The sequence below is a fragment of the Panicum virgatum genome, chromosome 8K, assembly GCF_016808335.1.
Source record: "Panicum virgatum strain AP13 chromosome 8K, P.virgatum_v5, whole genome shotgun sequence".
Lineage (NCBI taxonomy): Eukaryota > Viridiplantae > Streptophyta > Magnoliopsida > Poales > Poaceae > Panicum > Panicum virgatum.
This window is the reverse complement of record NC_053143.1, coordinates 49,249,851-49,256,524: the sequence shown is the minus strand read 5'-3', so window position 1 is coordinate 49,256,524 and position 6,674 is coordinate 49,249,851. Positions and strand designations below refer to the sequence as shown.

The 6,674-nt window shown below is 40.4% G+C and overlaps 1 pseudogene; it reads left to right on the top strand.

The window, feature by feature from the left end:
- The first annotated feature begins 401 nt into the window (after positions 1 to 401).
- On the top strand, positions 402 to 5,914 carry LOC120645029 (annotated as a pseudogene).
- The last annotated feature ends 760 nt before the right edge of the window (positions 5,915 to 6,674 follow it).

The following is a 6,674-nucleotide window of genomic DNA, read 5'->3' as shown; positions in this document are numbered from 1 at the left end:
CCATCCAAGGACTTCCCTGGCTGCAGCAGCTCTTGATTCCCATCTAGAAGAACCTACAGCCCGTTCGGTTGCTCGTAATTGGCTGGGCTGGGACGGGAACGGCTGGGCTGATCCGGCAGACCATCACCAGCCGAACGGCTGGATAAGCCACGACGTCCGCGACTGGCTCCCCCCTCGCTCATTCACGTAGCACATCTCAGCTAGGGTACCAGCCATTTCAGTTGATAAGCCAGCCACTTTTTTCAATCAGAACAGTGGCTACCAGCTGCAACTGTACGCCCAGCCACCAGCCCAGCCAATTACAAGCCCTCTCGTCCTTTATTATTCAGATGCACCTTGTGCGACACAGGGAGAATACAGAGTAACTTACTAGCTCCTTGCCCTCGCCCAGGAACAGATCCATGGAGGTGGTGACAAGTGCACTGCCAAGCGTTATCACCAAGCTCGGTGAACTGCTCATCGGAGATTACATCTGCAGAAGGGAGTGAAGGGGAAGATTAGATTTCTCCAATCTGAGCTTGAGAGCATGAATGGTGCCCTTGAGAAGGTCTCTAGTACACCGGCAGACCGGCTTGACATTCAAGATAAGATCTGGCCTAGGGACTTGGGGAGCTGTCCTATGACATTGAGGACAGTATTGACACATTCGTGGTCCGTGGCTAGGGCAAAGAGCAGGCCGATCTGCATGGCATCAAGAAATTCATTGATAGAAGTGTTGGTTTGTTCAGGAAGGCTAAGATTCGTCATGGGATGGCCCCTGAGATTAGAGATATCAAGATCTGTGTCGAAGAGGTAGCCAAGCGGCACGAAAGGTACAAGATTAACAATGATGTTGCTATGCCTGTCATGATCAACCCTCATTTATTTGCTCAGTACACGGAGGTGAAAGAGCTTGTTGGAATTGATGAGGCAAGAGATGAGCTAATCAAAACTCTAGAAGAAGAGAATGGAGTGTCCATGCAGCAAAATGGAAAGATAGTTTCCTTTGTTGGATTTGGGGACTGGGAAAGACAACTCTTGCAAATGCAGTTTAAGAAAAGATTAGAGCACAATTTGATTGTTGTGCTTTTGTTTCAGTTCAAATTCCTAATTTGAAGAAATTATTCAAGGGCTTGCTCTATAATCTTGGCAAGAACATCAATGGAGAAACATTGGATGAGAGTCAGCTCATCAAAGTACTTAGAGAATTCCTTCAAGAGAAAAGGTATGAGAGACCATTCTTTCTGTCAATATGAACAATGTTTTAAATAGCGGGCTATAGCGGTGCTATAGCGGAGCTATAGCGGTTTTGCGGAGCTGCTGCTATGACCACTGCAATAGAAAATAGCACGCTATAGCGGGCTATAGTGGCGCTAATAGCGTTTTGAGAACCCTGCCGCTAAATCATATAACCTGCTATTTAAAACATTGAATATGAACATATGAGATTTTTTTGCCAATGATAATTTATGTTGTTTATAATACTATGGCCATGTCTGGATCTCCTACAAATTATAAGAATCTGGATAGTGGCCATAGATTAAAAGAGTATGGATTTATACATTATAATAGCTGGGCTGTTTGGACCTCTAGATTATAAAATGGTGGGAGGGTTAGTTGTGTTTATATCCTCAAAAGTAGGATTGAGGGAAATAGTGGGATTACAATAATCTGGGTGCTAAGGTTTTTATAATCTATCCAATTACCTGGTGTGTTTAGCTCTCATAAAAACTTTTTAGCCAATTTGTATAATCACAATTAGATCTAGACATTCCATAAGTGTACATACGATCAACTAAATGTTCATGCATGGCCCTTATTAAATAATAAAATACAATCACTTTGTCTTTTTAACATCATTATTGAGTGCAAAAATAATATAGCAAAATATATGATCTTTATTTCTGATTGGACTTCTGTTATGTTTTGGCAAAGATTCTGAGTGGACTAATTTTTTTTGCCAAGGATAATTTATGTCTTTCTTTCATAATACTAAGGCCATGTTTGGATCTCGTACAAATTATAAGAATCTGGATAGTGGCTATAGAGTAAAATAATCTGGATTATATACATTATAAATAGTTGGGCTGTTTGGATCTATAGATTATAAGATAGTTGGAGGGTTAGTTGCATCTATAATCTCAAAAGTAGGATGGAGAGCTATAGTGTGATTACAATAATAAGGGTTCTTGGAATTTATTATCTATCCAATTACCTAGTTGTTTAGATCTCATTATGATTTTTGTCTGATTTCTGAAATCACAATTAGTTCTATACATGGCCTAAGTCGACATATTGTCAGCTAAATGTACATGCCTGGCCCTTGTTAAATAACAAAATATAACGACTTTATTTTTTCACATCATTATTAAGTGAAAATAATATAGCAATATCTACAATCTTTGTTTCTGACTGGACTTATTTTATGTCTTGGCAAAGATTTTGAGTGGACTTATTTTGTCTAAATACATGCTAATCTAGCTGCTCCCTAGCTATTTTAGTTTAATCATAAAAATATTTAATGGTCTAGTTAGCTTAATTTGCATATCTTGATATATATATGAATATTATTAGAAGTTTTTCCAACCTAAAACCATTGCTAATAACTTGCAATCTGTATAGGTACTGCATGGTTATTGATGACATATGGGATATATCAGTATGGAAAATGATCAGATGTGCATTGCCAGATAATGATACCGGATACATTATCATCATAACTACCCATATTTCTGATGTTGCTGAACAGGCCGGTGGTGCTTACAAGCTGAAACCTTTTTGGCACAGAAAACAAAGATAATAATATAGACATAGAAAAATGTCCTGACCAAGAGTCGGCTGAAGTATCTGACAAAATACTAAACAAATGTGGTGGTGTACCCTTAGCAATTATTATGTTGTCTAGTCTGCTAGCATGCAAAGCAAGAAATAAATTGGAGTGGTATGAAGTGTACAACTCTGTTGGTACTGGTATGGAAAACAATATGGATGTCAAGAATATGAGAAATTTTTTGTCTTTTAGCTATTATGAGCTACCATGCCATCTAAGGACTTGCTTGTTATATTTAAGCATGTTTCCTAAAAATTTTAAAATTGCCATGGACCGCTTGATAAGAATGTGGATAGCTGAAGGTTTTATCCAATGGGAAAAACAGGGGAAGAGTCCATTTGAAATAGGGAGGAGTCTATTTGAACTCGGAGAGAGTTGCTTCAACAAGCTCATCAATAGAAGTATGATCCAACCTATAACTCAGTAACTGGCATGCTAAATAGTTGTCGCATACATGATATGGTGCTCGATCTTATCCGTTCTTTGTCAAGTGAAGAAAACTTTGTTACTGTACTAAGTGGTATGGATAGCCCATCTCCATCAAATATGTTTCGGAGGTTGTCCCTTCAAAATAGCAAGGAAAGTGACATAGTGGCTCAAGCTACTAGGAGCTTGTTACAACATGCAAGGTCAGTTGTTGTCTTCACCTCTTCCGTTGCTCAAGTGCTGACTCCTGGCAGCTGCCGAGTTTTACGTGTACTGGATTTAGAGGATTGCAACATTTCACAAACTAATAGCCTTAAGCACCTTGGAAACTTATATCAGTTGAGGTGCTTGAGATTATAGTGTACGCATATTTCTCAGCTCCAGGAAGAAATAGGAAACCTGCAATTTCTACAAACATTGGATGTGAGGCTCAATACTATTTCCAGCTTGCCTTGGAGTGTTGTCCAGCTAAGAAATTTGATGTGCCTGCACATTGATTCATCTACAAGAGTGCCAAATGGAATCGGAAACCTAAGGTCTCCTTTGATTTTTTCAGTTTAAGTCATAAGTCCCGTCACATCGTATGTTTAAACACCAATTAAGAGTACTAAACATAGACTTATTACAAAACTAATTTCATAAGTCGTGATTTAATCACGAGACGAATCTATTAAGCCTAATTAGTCCATAATTTGTTCACTAATTACTACAATAACTATTCGCTAATCGTGCATTAATTATACTTGATAGATTCATCTAGAGCCCTAATTGTAACTTATGCAATTAGTTTTATATTAATTTGATATCCGAATATTCAAATTGACATCCGAATATTCGATATTCGATGTGACAACAACTTAAAAAACCAAACGAGCCCTAACATGTCTTGAGCAGCTGTCACATTTATGCATTGATGACTCCACCATAAATGTTATAGAAGAGTGGGGCCAGCTAACTAAACTGAGGCATCCGTGGATTCAATTGAATGACTGGAATCACAAGATGTTGGAGGGCCTACGCAAGCTGCAAAAGATCCATGAACTAGAAATCTCTGTCTATCCTGGTCAACATGGCATCGGTGGATTGGACACTTGGGCCTTTAGTTACATGTCAAAAAATTTACATATAAATTACATTAATGTTTGGACACATGTATGGCGTATTAAATATAGACGAAAAAATTGATTTTCACAGATTATCTGTAAATTGGGAGACGAATCTTTTGAGCCTAATTAGTCCGTGATTAGATAATAAATTGCTACAGTTAATATGTGCTAATGATGGATTAATTAGTCTTAATAAATTCGTCTCGTAGTTTACAGACGAGTTCTGTAATTAGTTTTATGATTAGTCTATGTTTAATACTTCAAATATGAAAAATTCCATTTCAAAAACTTTCCGAGGAAGAACTAAACAAGACCTTGGATTGTCCCTCGACATATTCGTCATTTGGGAGTACGAAGCTGTTGGTTTTCTACACTGCCAGCTTGGGTGAATCCATCGCTTGTTTCGGACCTCACCTTCCTATCCATTGCCGTGAGGCAACTACACCAGGTTGATCTTGAAGCCTTAGGGAGGTTGGCCTCTCTCCGCTCTCTACGTTTGGCGGTGGACAATAAGAACCTCGGAATCCTTCAGGGATTCATTGTTGGTGCTGGTTCGTTCCCGTACCTTGTATTCTGTCTCTTCTCGCAATTTGTATGGCCAGTGATATTTCAACAAGGAGCTACGCCAAGGCTCAGAGAGCTTCGGCTCTGGCCATTGTTTTATGTGCGGGAGGGAAGAGGAATTGCCAGCAACGATGGTGATCTCGACATGGGCCTGGAGAACTTGCCATCGTTGCAGGACGGGGTGGTTATCCTCCGTTCTGAAGGTGTGGTAACTCCTGTAATTATTCTTTCCCGTTATTCTAATACATCTTCCCTTCTTTATTTCCTTCTAACCTTAATTTTGTTTTCAATTCAATCTCAGGTTGACATGACGAATAACGAAATCGAAGCAAAGATTTGAGTTGGCGCAAATCGCCACATTTGCAGAGATAAAATAGCTCGCCCATGGACAGCACCAAACAACTTGAAACCTGTGAGCGAATGAATCCTGGAAATTGCTCACACATGTAGTGCTATTATCTACTCAGTTTCCCATGGAAATGTCCGTGTGCGTGGGTTAGATTTGGTTGGTTAAGCCTTGTGCACGCTTGGAACCTGGATGTCTTCCTAGCCGGCTAAATTTTACTCCTTTTTTGCAGTACTAATAACTTTGCTCTCTGGCATCAATAATGCGGTGCATGGGAAAGGCAGCGCAATGTGCCGGCCTCAGGAGCCTGCAAACCTTGTATTGTACGTTCTGCTGGTGTCGAGTGCAGCATTAGTTGGATCCCTTGAAGCTCTCAAATTAAAACCAAAATCATTTGCTTAGTTTCTTCTGCATTGTATTTGTCCTACCGTTGTTCATATATTAATCTTCATGACTGCTGCCTGTATGACGAAGAAGGTCAACATGTTAATTTTGCATAATCTGCCAGTGATACTTCAGAGCGGCGGTGCCTGTATGCATGGTCGCTCGCTCTCTTTCTCTGTAATACAGGCCAACTGATGTAGCATTTCAATGCAACTAGGACGCCTGCTCTGTTTTGGTGTGCAATGAGAATATAAGATTACTGGATAGCAGTTGAGTTAAGCATGCTCTGTTTCATTGTGCTCTCTTCTGTGCATTACTCTGCTCTGAAGTGCAGAACATGACGCCGACAAGTACCTCCAGCTACCCCGGACGGACCCACCCACGTACCGGCTGCCGGCAACGCTCGTCAGGACTGAGCTGCCTGCAATTGCATGCTCGCAGGTGACCACGATGGCATGCTCTCTCTCATCGCCGGCCGATGCAGCCCGAAACATGAAAGTCAGGTCAGTGGTGCCGGGTGTGCGGGCATCTTCTTGCGAAGAACGTTCAGTCGCGTCCACGATCGATCAAACAAAGGATACAGCAGTGCACTGTCAAGATTTAGCCTCTTGAATGTGTTTAATCTTGAAACTACTGGCATGCAATTGGTAAGGCTTGTAAAGCGATCGAAATGGGATTGTTTTGAGTGTCTACAGCTAGCAGTCAGCGATGGAAGGAAACCTTAAGCCGGAAGGTATATTTGCATTGACGAAGCTTTGATCCCTTGCTTAACACACATGGAAAGACGACAACTTGATTAGGACCGGATAAAAAGCTCGCAGCTTGTTTGCTCGCTCGGCTCGACACTAGCTTGGCTCAGCTCGACACTAGCTTGGCTCGGGTCATTCTAATTTCTTAACAAGCCGAGCTAACATTTTAGCTCGTTAGTACTCCCTCCATTCAGTTATGATAGCTATATTTTCAAAATTGAGAAATTCAATATTGATTGATGTATTTAGTCTCTATGTAACACCCTAATTTAAATTCTAGCATTTAATAA